General features: G+C 35.1%; 1 long non-coding RNA gene across 1 annotated transcript; it reads right to left on the reverse strand.

The window, feature by feature from the left end:
- Positions 1–9,388: 9,388 nt before the first annotated feature.
- On the reverse strand, positions 9,389–11,933 carry LOC138900888 (uncharacterized). Its single transcript, XR_011412215.1, has 2 exons — positions 11,427–11,933; positions 9,389–9,740 (listed from the first exon to the last, which is right to left on the reverse strand). It is a non-coding gene; the product is annotated as an uncharacterized lncRNA (long non-coding RNA).
- Positions 11,934–13,164: the final 1,231 nt, after the last annotated feature.

Consider the following 13,164-nt stretch of genomic DNA (forward strand, 5'->3'; position numbering starts at 1 on the left):
AGAAGCTTGTGCGTACTTCGATTGATTATACGAAATATTTCATAGACTATTGGGTGAAGTTTTCCACAGTTCAGACAAATAAAAATACAACTAATGTCACAAGGGGCGTATGCATCTTATATCATGCGGTGTCACGGGGCACCGCTTGGTCGAAATTTTCGCTAGATATGTAGAAGAAAAATAAAAATATCGGGACTACATACAGAAAATGACATCACTTGTCATTATAGTAATTTATTCACTTGTTCATTTTTTTTAAATTATGACACCGCTTATGTAAAATTTTGTGTACGATATGTCACCTTGTATTGAGATCCGATCCTGGATTTCCAAGATTGACGTTACAACTCTTCTGCCGTACCCATTTGTTAGTTCATCTCCATTTTCCTAACCACATGATACTGTAAGAGTAGGTGAGTACAATGACAAGGACAAAAGACGTTTAGCGGTCGTTTGGTTGCCGGTTAGAGTTATGCAGGTATTAGTTATACATGTTTAGTTATGCAGTTATATAGGAATAAGTAATGCATGAATTAGTTATGCAAGTATCAGTTATACATATATTAGTTACTAATGTATTATTTTTTTTGAATATTTTGTTTGTTGTATTAGAAATTGATATACATGTTGCGACCAAACACACTCACGCAAGTATACGCGGTCGTCAAGTAATAAAGTGACTAAAAGTCGGATGTCGAACCCACGAGGACTTATGATTAGCTATTAACTAAATTAGACTATCCTAATTATCTAAACAAGAATTAAATCTAAAAATATTTTATTCTAACTAATTAAATAAGAAAAATATAAATAATAAACTTTGAACAGAGAAAGAGCAGATTTTAATGATATCAATGTAATGAAAACGATCTAGGGTTATGGGCTATCTAACAATCCTATTGTATTCTTCAATTGAATTGACCGACTAATTTATCTAGCTTATTGGTTGACAGGGTTAATGCTCATAAGAATCTGTCGAGTTCTTACTCGCCTATTCAAGCTAACCTAACGCCTATATGTCTATGGAGTTAGAATCAACAAGAACGCATTTATAATTCCTGTAAATCAACCAAGCAAGGCAATTAGGTATATGTCTATCCTAACCACGAATCCGTTCCCCGATGCCCGAGTTCAAGAACTTGCCCTACTCAATCCTATATGCAATATAGAATTCCCACTTTCGAGTTCAATTCTAGATTCGTAGATAATATTCAATTGGTGATCAAGCAATTAAATAATTAAGTGCAAGATTGAATAAATAAACTAATATGATAAATCAAGAAGTCAAAATCAATATCCGAATAACAATAGTCATGAAAGAACCACAACCCTAGAACGTGAAGTTTAGCTCCACATAGACATGGTAGCCAAACAACAAATCATATAAAGAAACATAAAAATTACTAAGTTTGGTGGGAGAAAGATGGAACTTGATGAATTCCGGCCTCCACAGCTTTGTCGTGGCTTTTTTCCTCTTCCCAATATGTTAGATAACCTAAAGGAGGCGTTTTTGGCTTATATATTGCGTACAAAAGTCGTGGGCCAAAGCTCTCCTATTCCTAGTCCAAATCGGCTTCAGGGATTGATGCTAAGGTGGATGCGACGCATCCACCTCGTCCTCCATTTCAATTTTGCCTGCGAAGGTGGATGCGACGCATCCACCTTGTCCTCTATTTCTCAGCTTTGCATGCGAGGGTGGATGCGACGCATCCACCCCTAGTTCCTCCATCTCAGCTTTGCCCAGGTGCGGATGCTATGGCGGATGCTATGGGCTGACTTCACTGCTAAGGGTGCGCGAACTGATCTTTTTCTAGATGGATGCGACGCATCCAATCTCTCTTCCTCTACCTAGAGCACCTTTTCTTCATATTTTTGCACTCCAAACACCCTAATTCACCACACACAACTCAATTAGTCATAAAACCAATAATTAAACTATGTTGGGCATTTTAAAGATCAAATAACATCAAGAAGCGGTTAAAACATGGGTAAAGTAACATCAACACATATCGAAATATGCCAAACATCACTACCCCACACTTAAACCTTTGTTCGTCCTCGAACAAACCATCCTATAGTAGACGAAACAAAATTAAGCTCTTATCATTCAAAGCACACTGCACCTATGACCATGGTTATTTGCAACAATTAGGCTCTAGACTATGCATCACATACTTCCCTTTTCTTATGCCCTTCTTTAAAAATATTCGAACAAAGACAACATGCTCACAACAATCCTAACCTCAAAAACCGACTCAATGTCACTATGCACTCATGGCTTGAACACCCAACATCATAGAGAAGTCTAATAACGTTACCTATCCCTCGTGAAACCATGTGCCCTCACAACAAGAACAAGAGAGCGAGTTCAATCCACACATTCGAATCTCATGATCAAATATATTTTAATGACTCACATATATCAAAGAAAATCGCTCACTCTCACAAAGAAGTCACATGCATGAAATTAGTACCATAGACTTGCCCTTAATGTAAATCTCTACTAATGTAAGCTCGCTCGATCTAAAATCAATTAGGACTTTTTCATGGTTGTAATGTGGGCTAAGGGACGGGTAGGATATATTTAAGGAATAGTGACTCACCCTCCTAAGCACTTTAATACATCACAAAATTACTTTAAGCATTTTTTTCTTCAACCCCACTTCAATTTCACAAACAATATCACCCCCAAAACAGTCCCTTTTTCTTTAAGCACTACTTTAGTTCATACCCACTAGCAAGAACAAGACAACAATTTATTCATCTATATTTTTCTTTTCTTTTTTTTTTCCAGATTTTTCTCTTTTTTTCTTTTTTTTTTTCTTTCAATTTTCGCTAGTGGTGTATTATTTTACAAAATAAGTGCACCCTTCTTTCTTTCATTGGTTCCACTCAAAAGTCACCCCACATTTAGTCCCTTCTTACTTCTTTTAGCGCTCATCTAACAATTAAAGTGCTTTAAGAGGTAAAAGGATCAAAACAATGTCAATTAAGAATAAAAAGGGTATAGGCTTATAATGTGGGTACCAAATAAAAGGTCTACAGGCTCAAAAGGGTTAACTAGGGATAGATTTTATTTGTGATAAGCAATAAGCTCAAAAAGATCAAAGAAAGCCTAAAATCATTTTTCAAACCGAGCATCACCTAAAATTTCGCTTCAACTCACATACTGGGCAAGTTCTAGACACAAGTACACTACATGGACTACACAAAAACCTTACCACACATGGCACATGACTCATTAAGGACGGTCACATTCCGACTCTCAAACAATGCAAGTATTCACGGAGCAACGAGATATTAAGCATTAAGCGCAAAGTGAACACAAGTCAAGAAAATGAGAAATAGGCGCCACAAAACATGCTATCCATTTTAACAAGGCATCATCAATAATTTCAGAGTGAGAAGGGAAGATATTACATATGCGAAAGTATAAATATGTTACTATCAAACAAGTCAAGGGCGCCTAGGTTCATCATTCTTGCTCCTTTTATTCCCTAAATTCCTAATCTACTCGGAAAGAAAAAAACTATCCGGTTCAAACTACATCCCATGGAAAAGAACCGAGGCACAAAGAAAAACCACAGGGGATTATTACTACCTAAAGAAAGCTAAAAGACATATTTTGAATTTTTGTTTAGACTTTAATCCCTCAAGAAAACTGTCTAGGAGATCAATCGTCGGGAAAAGTCCAATTTTTCTACTTTTTCGTTTTTTTTTTTAATTTCTTTTTTTCTTATTTTTTTTTTTTTTTTTTTTTTTTTTCACAAAAGCTACTACACTTAAGAATGAGTACTACAACTAAGCTAAAATAGCACAGAAACTCATCCAAACGATCTCCTCACCCCACACTTAAAATTTTGCAATGTCCTCAATGCACATTATAAATAATAAGAGGGTAAACGAGACTCCCTGGTAGGCCAAAGGCCGAAGCAATAGCGGCTCACGAGGTACTCAGACTTCCCCCAGACATCGTCCTTTGTGTGGGCACCCCACACTTAGTCCTCACCATCTAGCTCGCTTTTGCACTCTTCTAATGGCTTTGCTTCCTATGCTCATAATCCTACAAAACAAAAATAAATACTACAAAATAATAAAAATAAAATAAAATAAAAAGTGAACAAAAATAAAAGAAAGCAGTAACGCTGGGTTGCCTCCCAACAAGCGCCTGATTTAACGTAGCGGCACGACGTGAACCACTTTTTGCCTCCACCTCGAACTTATGAATTGAGCCCCTAACATGGCATCCAGTTTGCGGCTATGCTCCAGTGGTGGGGCTACAAAGATAACCAGGCCAAGTAATAAATTTTTCACTCTACACTTCTCGGCCTTTAGATGAGGAATGTATTTTTTGCTTTTTGGCATGACAAATTCAAAAATATAGGCATCATGTTCCTCTTCCATTGACTCCTCCAAAGGCTTAGATGACTCGATTTCCATGTCATCATCCAAATACAATGTCGAAAAATGTTTAGAATGAGGACCAACACGCCCCAACTTTAGAATTGTATTACTATTTATATCCTCATATGTGCACACATTAGAGTCTTCAAATATAACATTATCTGCTACCTCGCATGGCTCTAGTGTACTTTTCTCAACATGGGCATCATCAACAGAAATATGCTCGAATGATTGGCTCTCCACTTTTAGCTCCTCAATTTGGCGTATAAGCTCCTTTTCAGCTTCTGACAACTCATTACTATTTTGTTGGGCGATAGACGCAACAACCTTTGCATTTAATTTATCTTGCAAGTCGTGAATAGTAGTGACAAATTTATAGATCCCTTGTCCCAGTTTAGATCTTCCCTCTATAAAGTGTCTCATCCCATCAGTAAGTTCCTCATGTTGAGCTTCATATATTTCTAACTTTTCAGCCTGTTCTGCCAGCCAAGTTTGGCTCAAAATCTCCTCTTTTTCAAAAATTTTCTCTTGCTGGTACTCGCTCTCTTCATTCAATTCTTCCATATTGGCCTTCATTCTTGTGATTGCTGCCCTCATTCTTTTCATATCTTTTTTGAGTTCATCCTGTTGCTCTGCTACTTGCCTCAGAATATCCCTAATATATGCATCAGGCTCCATATCCTGCACTTCATTGCCCCTATCAAACTCAGAAATATCATTAGAAAGATCATAATAAGGGCTCAGAGAAGGATGAACAAAATTAGGACAACCATCCCAATGGCCATCTTGACCACCACACATATTACAAATATTCCACTCAAAGGATTGAGATTGTGCGCACAACTCGCTCCTGGGAACATTCTGACAATTTTTCCACCAGTGGGGTCCTCCACAATATGGACAAGGATCATCAAAATAAGAATAACCATCATTCGAACAATTTTTATTCCAAGATGCCATGCTAAAATAAATAAAAAATACTAACTAAAATAAAATAATAAAAAAAAACATGAATAGATAAAAAAAATGTCTAATCTAGAAAAATAGCAAATTTCTAAGTCCCCGGCAACGGCGCCAAAAACTTATTGCGACCAAACACACTCACGCAAGTATACGCGGTCGTCAAGTAATAAAGTGACTAAAAGTCGGATGTCGAACCCACGAGGACTTATGATTAGCTATTAACTAAATTAGACTATCCTAATTATCTAAACAAGAATTAAATCTAAAAATATTTTATTCTAACTAATTAAATAAGAAAAATATAAATAATAAACTTTGAACAGAGAAAGAGCAGATTTTAATGATATCAATGTAATGAAAACGATCTAGGGTTATGGGCTATCTAACAATCCTATTGTATTCTTCAATTGAATTGACCGACTAATTTATCTAGCTTATTGGTTGACAGGGTTAATGCTCATAAGAATCTGTCGAGTTCTTACTCGCCTATTCAAGCTAACCTAACGCCTATATGTCTATGGAGTTAGAATCAACAAGAACGCATTTATAATTCCTGTAAATCAACCAAGCAAGGCAATTAGGTATATGTCTATCCTAACCACGAATCCGTTCCCCGATGCCCGAGTTCAAGAACTTGCCCTACTCAATCCTATATACAATATAGAATTCCCACTTTCGAGTTCAATTCTAGATTCGTAGATAATATTCAATTGGTGATCAAGCAATTAAATAATTAAGTGCAAGATTGAATAAATAAACTAATATGATAAATCAAGAAGTCAAAATCAATATCCGAATAACAATAGTCATGAAAGAACCACAACCCTAGAACGTGAAGTTTAGCTCCACATAGACATGGTAGCCAAACAACAAATCATATAAAGAAACATAAAAATTACTAAGTTTGGTGGGAGAAAGATGGAACTTGATGAATTCCGGCCTCCACAGCTTTGTCGTGGCTTTTTTCCTCTTCCCAATATGTTAGATAACCTAAAGGAGGCGTTTTTGGCTTATATATTGCGTACAAAAGTCGTGGGCCAAAGCTCTCCTATTCCTAGTCCAAATCGGCTTCAGGGATTGATGCTAAGGTGGATGCGACGCATCCACCTCGTCCTCCATTTCAATTTTGCCTGCGAAGGTGGATGCGATGCATCCACCTTGTCCTCTATTTCTCAGCTTTGCATGCGAGGGTGGATGCGACGCATCCACCCCTAGTTCCTCCATCTCAGCTTTGCCCAGGTGCGGATGCTATGGCGGATGCTATGGGCTGACTTCACTGCTAAGGGTGCGCGAATTGATCTTTTTCTAGATGGATGCGACGCATCCAATCTCTCTTCCTCTACCTAGAGCACCTTTTCTTCATATTTTTGCACTCCAAACACCCTAATTCACCACACACAACTCAATTAGTCATAAAACCAATAATTAAACCATGTTGGGCATTTTAAAGATCAAATAACATCAAGAAGCGGTTAAAACATGGGTAAAGTAACATCAACACATATCGAAATATGCCAAACATCACTACATAATATAAACTTTAAAGTAAAATACTTATTTACTGATTTTGTCTCTAATAGATTGTGAAAAGGAAGAGCCTAGCAGTGAGGCATCGGTATCTCCATGCTTGTTCTCCAAAGGGTTTGATACAAATCAATCTATAGAAGGAAGCCTTTATGTATAAATGATAGGGGTAAATTTATCATTTCGATATTTTATTCATGTATTGCTAATACATGTATTAGTTATTCCAAACATGGCTACCAAACATTCCATAAGTATTAGTTATGCTGAATTTTGTACAAAATAACTAATGACTACCAAACATTGCATAAGTTATGCTGCCCCCAATACATGAATAATTTTTCTCCTAACCAGCTACCAAACGACCACTTAGTATAAATGCCGAATAGATAAGCAGGTACCTAAATATGGCACCGCTTTTCATTTGACACTTAAAATTAGGGCATGTTCCTATTAGGCACTTAAACATCCTCCCATATGTGCCAGTTTAACACAGACTGCTGCATGTAACATGGAGTGACTAAACAAGGTAGTCTTTACGAGGAACTTTTGACAATTTGTCACACTAAACCTGCAAAATATTATTCTTATTAATGTTAGTATCATTTGCCCAGACCTCACTTGTTGTTGTTAGCATCACTTGCATAACATTCTAAAATAGTATTATCACGAATTGACATTTAGATAATAAAGATATCTCTGTTGCAAACTCCACTAAAGGTTTGCAACATAAAAAGCATGAGACTAACAAAAAGGGAAAAAACTCTGACTCTTTGAACTTGCTCATTTGTCAGTCCAAAAGTTTAATAAAGAAAAAGAATTGCAATAGTTTGATAGTTAGTGCATAAAATTTATGATAAATCTTCACAATATAAAAATGTGTTCACTTCAGCACGCATATTGTTGGATGACTAGTTTAGGGTATACGCTTTGCGCGTGTACCTCATCTCAGGTAAATTTTACAAAAATATTATAAATAATATTTTATAATTTGTGTTTGATTACATAATAAAAGTTAAAAGAAAAAAGTTTAAAATCATAAACATGATGATTAATGCCAATCTTATTTAGCAAACTCAATAAAGAAAGAACTCTATCCCATAGAAGTCATTAAAATCTTAAATTTTAGTTCTACTAAAAATAAGGTATTAACTGTAATTATGATTTTATTCAATACGAACTGCGCTTATGAAGGGTAAAAGTTGATCAACATTTCATGTTAGACTTTCTTATTTGTATGATAGTATTGATATAAATAGAGAGAGTATACTCATCTTCAAAAAGTTTTTAGTGCAAACATTGATCTTTAACCTATATTCCATCAAAATTATTGTGAAATTTAATTAGCTAATTTCAAAATTTTGAATATTAAACAACTATTACTTGTTATTTTGCCTTAGAATTATTTGTTAAAGGAATTTTTACTTTTGGTTAGGTTCATTTTTAGAACTTCAATAGTTATTTTATACTTTCAGATTATTTATTTTTCAAAATTAACTATCTAGGTAATTTTTAAAAATAATTCTCTACACCTCAATAGCTAATGCTTATAAAGCTAAAATCCTTGTTGTTTCCAATAAATAATTTATTTGCATTTATTTATACTTTTAAGTTTTATAGATGTTTAGGTTTGTTTGTGTCTTGAGGAGGAAACATACTCATAGTTATAAAATAAACTATATGTCTACCTCGAGTGAGAGGGTTAACATTTTTGGAGTTAAGATCACTTTATTATATATGGAAGAAATATACCACAGGCGAATAGTTATTTTATCCAATTCAAATAAGGAATGTATTTAAATATATTTTAAATTTTAGTTTAACTTTAGATTCCTAAATAGTAGGAGATACTTCAAATAAGATAATATTTAATAGTAGAAATTTTATTAATTCCATAATTATAAATATTAGGAAAATAGTTAATTTAACAATTTTATCTAGTGCGATCGCTATTTTAAAGGCTAGAAAAGGTGAATGACATTTCGTTAAGGGTCTTCGTACTTTTAATATATTTTTCGCTACATGTGTTGCGCGTGTAACCTATCTAAATGAGCATTAAATTTTTAAAAACAATTATATAAATATTATTTTTGAATTATAAAATAAGTACGTAAATTTATATTTAAAAAGAATATTGATTTGTATAGCTAACTTAATAAGGAATATTTGTACCTTCGTTCTCTATGTTTTCTTTTAGCTCTTTTAACTACTACCTTAAATTACTGGTGAATAACTGCATATGATTTATTTTTATTAATTTCAATACATAAATATTTCTTTTCTGTGTTTCACTTATCGATTATTATAATTAGGTTTGTGATTTAAAGAGTATAAATTCACAATATATATTCAATGTTGTCACGACCCGGAATTCCCATCGCCGGGACCGTGATGGCGCCTAATATTTCACTTGCTAGGCAAGCCAACGTTAGAGAATCATTAAACCAATTCTTATTCCATTAAGTAAATAACAACAATTAGCTAAGATGAAATATAGTGAGTGCGAAATAATATAAAAACTGCATTAATTTCTACCATCCGGATCTAGAGTCATAATTCACGAGCATTCTAGAATTCACTACAAGTAATAGTCTGAAAGAAATACAACTGTCTAAATGAAAGAAACAGTAGAACAGAAAAGATAGACGGGGACTTCAAGGTCTGTGAACGCCGACATATCTACCTTGAGTCTCCGGATAACGGTTCAATAGCAAAATCTCGATCAATCCGAGTCGGTACCAAAATCTGCACAGAAAGTGCAGAGTGCAGTATCAGTACAACTAACCCCATATACTGGTAAGTGTCGAGTCTAACCTCGACGAAGTAGTGACGAGGCTAAGACAAAGCACCTACAAATCAACCTATATAATTTAACAGTGTATATACAAATAACAGTAATGAAGAGCTAGACAGGAAATATAGGGAGGAGGAAACATACTGGGGAAATACGAGATAAGGAAATATAGCAGAACGATAACTGGAACAACCAATATACTATGAATCAACATAAACAATGAATACAATAAAGGAAAAATGCACGGCATCACCCTTCGTGTTTTTACTCAAAATCTTACCATAAAAATAATAGAAATGACACGGCATCACCCTTCGTGCATTAACTCTCATATTATGGCACGGCATCACTCTTCGTGCATTAACACTCACAATATGGCACGACATCACTGTCACGCCTCCTTTTTTCCGAGGGGGATAAGGATAAGGGAGTTTTTCCAATTAAAGTGACATAATTCGAAATGGGATTATTTATTTGATCAGAGTCGCCACTTGGAATAAGTTATGGTGTCCCAAGTCACCGGTTTATTTTAAATCCCAAATCGAGAAAATTTGACTCTATTTATGGTCTGTGAACACAGAAGACCGGGTAAGGAATTCTGTTGACCTGGGAGAAGGTGTTAAGTATTCCCGAGTTATGTGGTTTTAGCACGGTCGCTTAACAATTAATACTTGGCCTAGTTATCTGATTTATTATATGTTTTAGAACCTTTTATGTTTTAATACTTCTATACCGCTTTTAATGTTTATGAAATTTGTTTGAACAAGTCGCGATGTCGCACACTCGTTTGTTTTTTGTACATATTGCGAATCGCACCACGTGAAACGCACCCGCGATTTACAACATGTTAATTTTTATTATTATTTGAAGTTATGGTCGAGTCATGTGAAACTCACACTCGAATTGGGGATTATGTATCACGACTATGCCACGGAAATCGTACTCATAGCCGTGATAATTTATTAATCGCGCCTAAAGCAAAGCTACGAATGTTCATATCTTAATCATTTATTTCCTTAAGTTCAAAATTATTGTGAGGCATGAGAATTATGGGAGTCGTGGTGAATGACATGTGCATGTTTAACTACTGATTCATTAACAAATTCAATTCCCACAAAGAGATAATATGCATAAACCAAACACACTTTCATAGATAGCTATAAGAACTTACAGGAATACAAGAACTCTTTTTAACCATTAATATTTGAAAAAGAAAAAAAAAAACAAAATCCATCCCAACGACATCTGAACAAAATCACAAACGTCAACTTTCAGTTAATCATATACTCATCATGTTCTTAATGAAACCCTGGAAATACTTAAACAACTCGAGTGCATAGATGAATTAGCCATTGAAATATGAATCTGTTAATTACATGAGAGGCTACGAAACCAATAAACTGTATAATTCTGCAATTAAAATACTATATTGATTTCTTCAGAAATGACTCTAACCAACTGGTGGTCAAATTCACGTCTCTGTTGTTCTCAATAGTAGCTCAAACTACGAATCATTACTTTTATGTGAATAAACCTTAGCAGGCAGATGTTAGGTTCATCAACAAAACAAAATCATACTCGAATATTTTGAATTATGCTACTAGAACCAGAGATAAACAAAGAGAGAAGTTCAAAGTTAAATTCAACAATTGAGCCTACTGGTTTTACAGAATCGGGCAGAAACAAACAAAGAAAATTTCATTCATGATCCGATATAGTGCAATAAAGAATATGAACATACCTAGATACAGGTAAAAATAAACCGAATGCAACAAGCTAGGGTCTGCAATAGACGATGAGATCCATCAACAGAAACAATAACGAACCGGCAATAGCAACGGCAGCGGAAATCGAACGTCGATTTGAATCGGACTTCTCTTTAAAACCCAAAAATGTGGAATAACACATAGCAATATAAGAGCAATTTCAGAAAATCACTTTTAACTCTAATCTCCCTCGGTTCTGTGAGCTTTTTATTCAAAATCTCATAAATACTTCTGAACTTCAAAGTCGATTTCATACACTAGTAATGTGCTTTGAGCGCGTGTGTGAAGAAGGACTGATTCTATGAGAGGAGTCTGCAGGTGAAAGAGAGAGAAGGAGAAGGGCAGCGACTATTTTGTTGAAAGGGGAGGGGAAGTTCGTCTCTTTCTTCAGATAAATGGAGGAAAGCAGGCGGCGGATCCTAGGGTTTTTCCAATGGGGATCCGTTCATCTATGTCTCTGTTGTTAATCCAAGGGGAGAGTGAAATTAGGATCTATTTTAGAGATGAAGAGGGGATATTGGGCTGGGGCGAATGGAAAAAAAATGGGCCACTAGAAGCACCTGGCCCAAAGCTGTAATGAGACCCCATAGCCTTCTCTTTTCTTTCTTTGTATTTTGCAAGACTAATCAATTTATTTAACACTCCTAATTCTAACTAATTTATAAAATTAACCTAATGACCTATTTTTCTACAACTAACTAATTCATTTAGCTAACAAATGCATGTAGAGTTACTAATGTATTTTTTGGTATTTTAGTATTTTACAAATGCAATTGATTATGCAATTAAAATCTAAAAAAAATGTATAAATTAAAAATATTTTTTGTATTTTCTTTAGGATATAAAATACAACTTAAAAATGCATCAAACATGAATATGCACAAAGCAAACTAAGTAAAAATATAGAAAAATAATTTAAAGCTATTTTTTGGATTTTTTTAGGAGTAATTTTATATTGGGGCAAAAATTAGGTGCTCACAGCTGCCCCTCTTTGCTCGGAAACATGAAGAGTTTTCGGGCAAAGATAAAGTGAGCAATTACGAGCAATTTTTGCCCGTTTGGATACTCCATGGGAAGCATTTTTTTAAAAAGTTTGACCGAACCTTGCTTCGAAGGTTGCATACATATCCTTGGCTATAAAGGAATCGGGTCAGTGTAGTTCTGAAAGTTTAGGTAGTTGGGACAACCGAGAAGCTGTGATTTCACTGTTGTTGCTGTTGTTTACTGCTTGCTGAGCTCCTTATTATACCAAAGTCAAAAATGAAAAAGACTAACTAAGCCTATCAGCTACGAGTTATAAGATTCCTATCTATAAGTCTTTTGAAGCTTAATCTTGAGTTTTGGCTAGTTCTTCATGCAGACTCTGATCTGAACCTCGATGCTTGCTACCTGCAAGTGCTAGTTCATTCTTCTTCGGCTTTTCGGATCAAGATGGGACATGAAAATCTTGCGACTTCAATCATGTCTTGAGGCGAGCTTCTGTACTTCTAACTTGAATTGAATTCTGAAATGAATTCCCTCGTTCTTCAGGTGGGCGCCTGCAACTGACTTGAAATTTGAAATGAATTCCCTCGTTCTCCAGGTGGGCGCCTGATGCTGACTTAAAACTTGAAATAAATTCCCTCGTTCTCCAGGTGGGCGCCTGCTGACTTTAAAAACTTGAAATAAATTCCCTCATTCTCCAGGTGGGCGCCTGCTGACTTTAGAAACTTG

Source organism: Nicotiana tomentosiformis, chromosome 11, assembly GCF_000390325.3.
Source record: "Nicotiana tomentosiformis chromosome 11, ASM39032v3, whole genome shotgun sequence".
Taxonomy (NCBI): Eukaryota; Viridiplantae; Streptophyta; class Magnoliopsida; order Solanales; family Solanaceae; genus Nicotiana; species Nicotiana tomentosiformis.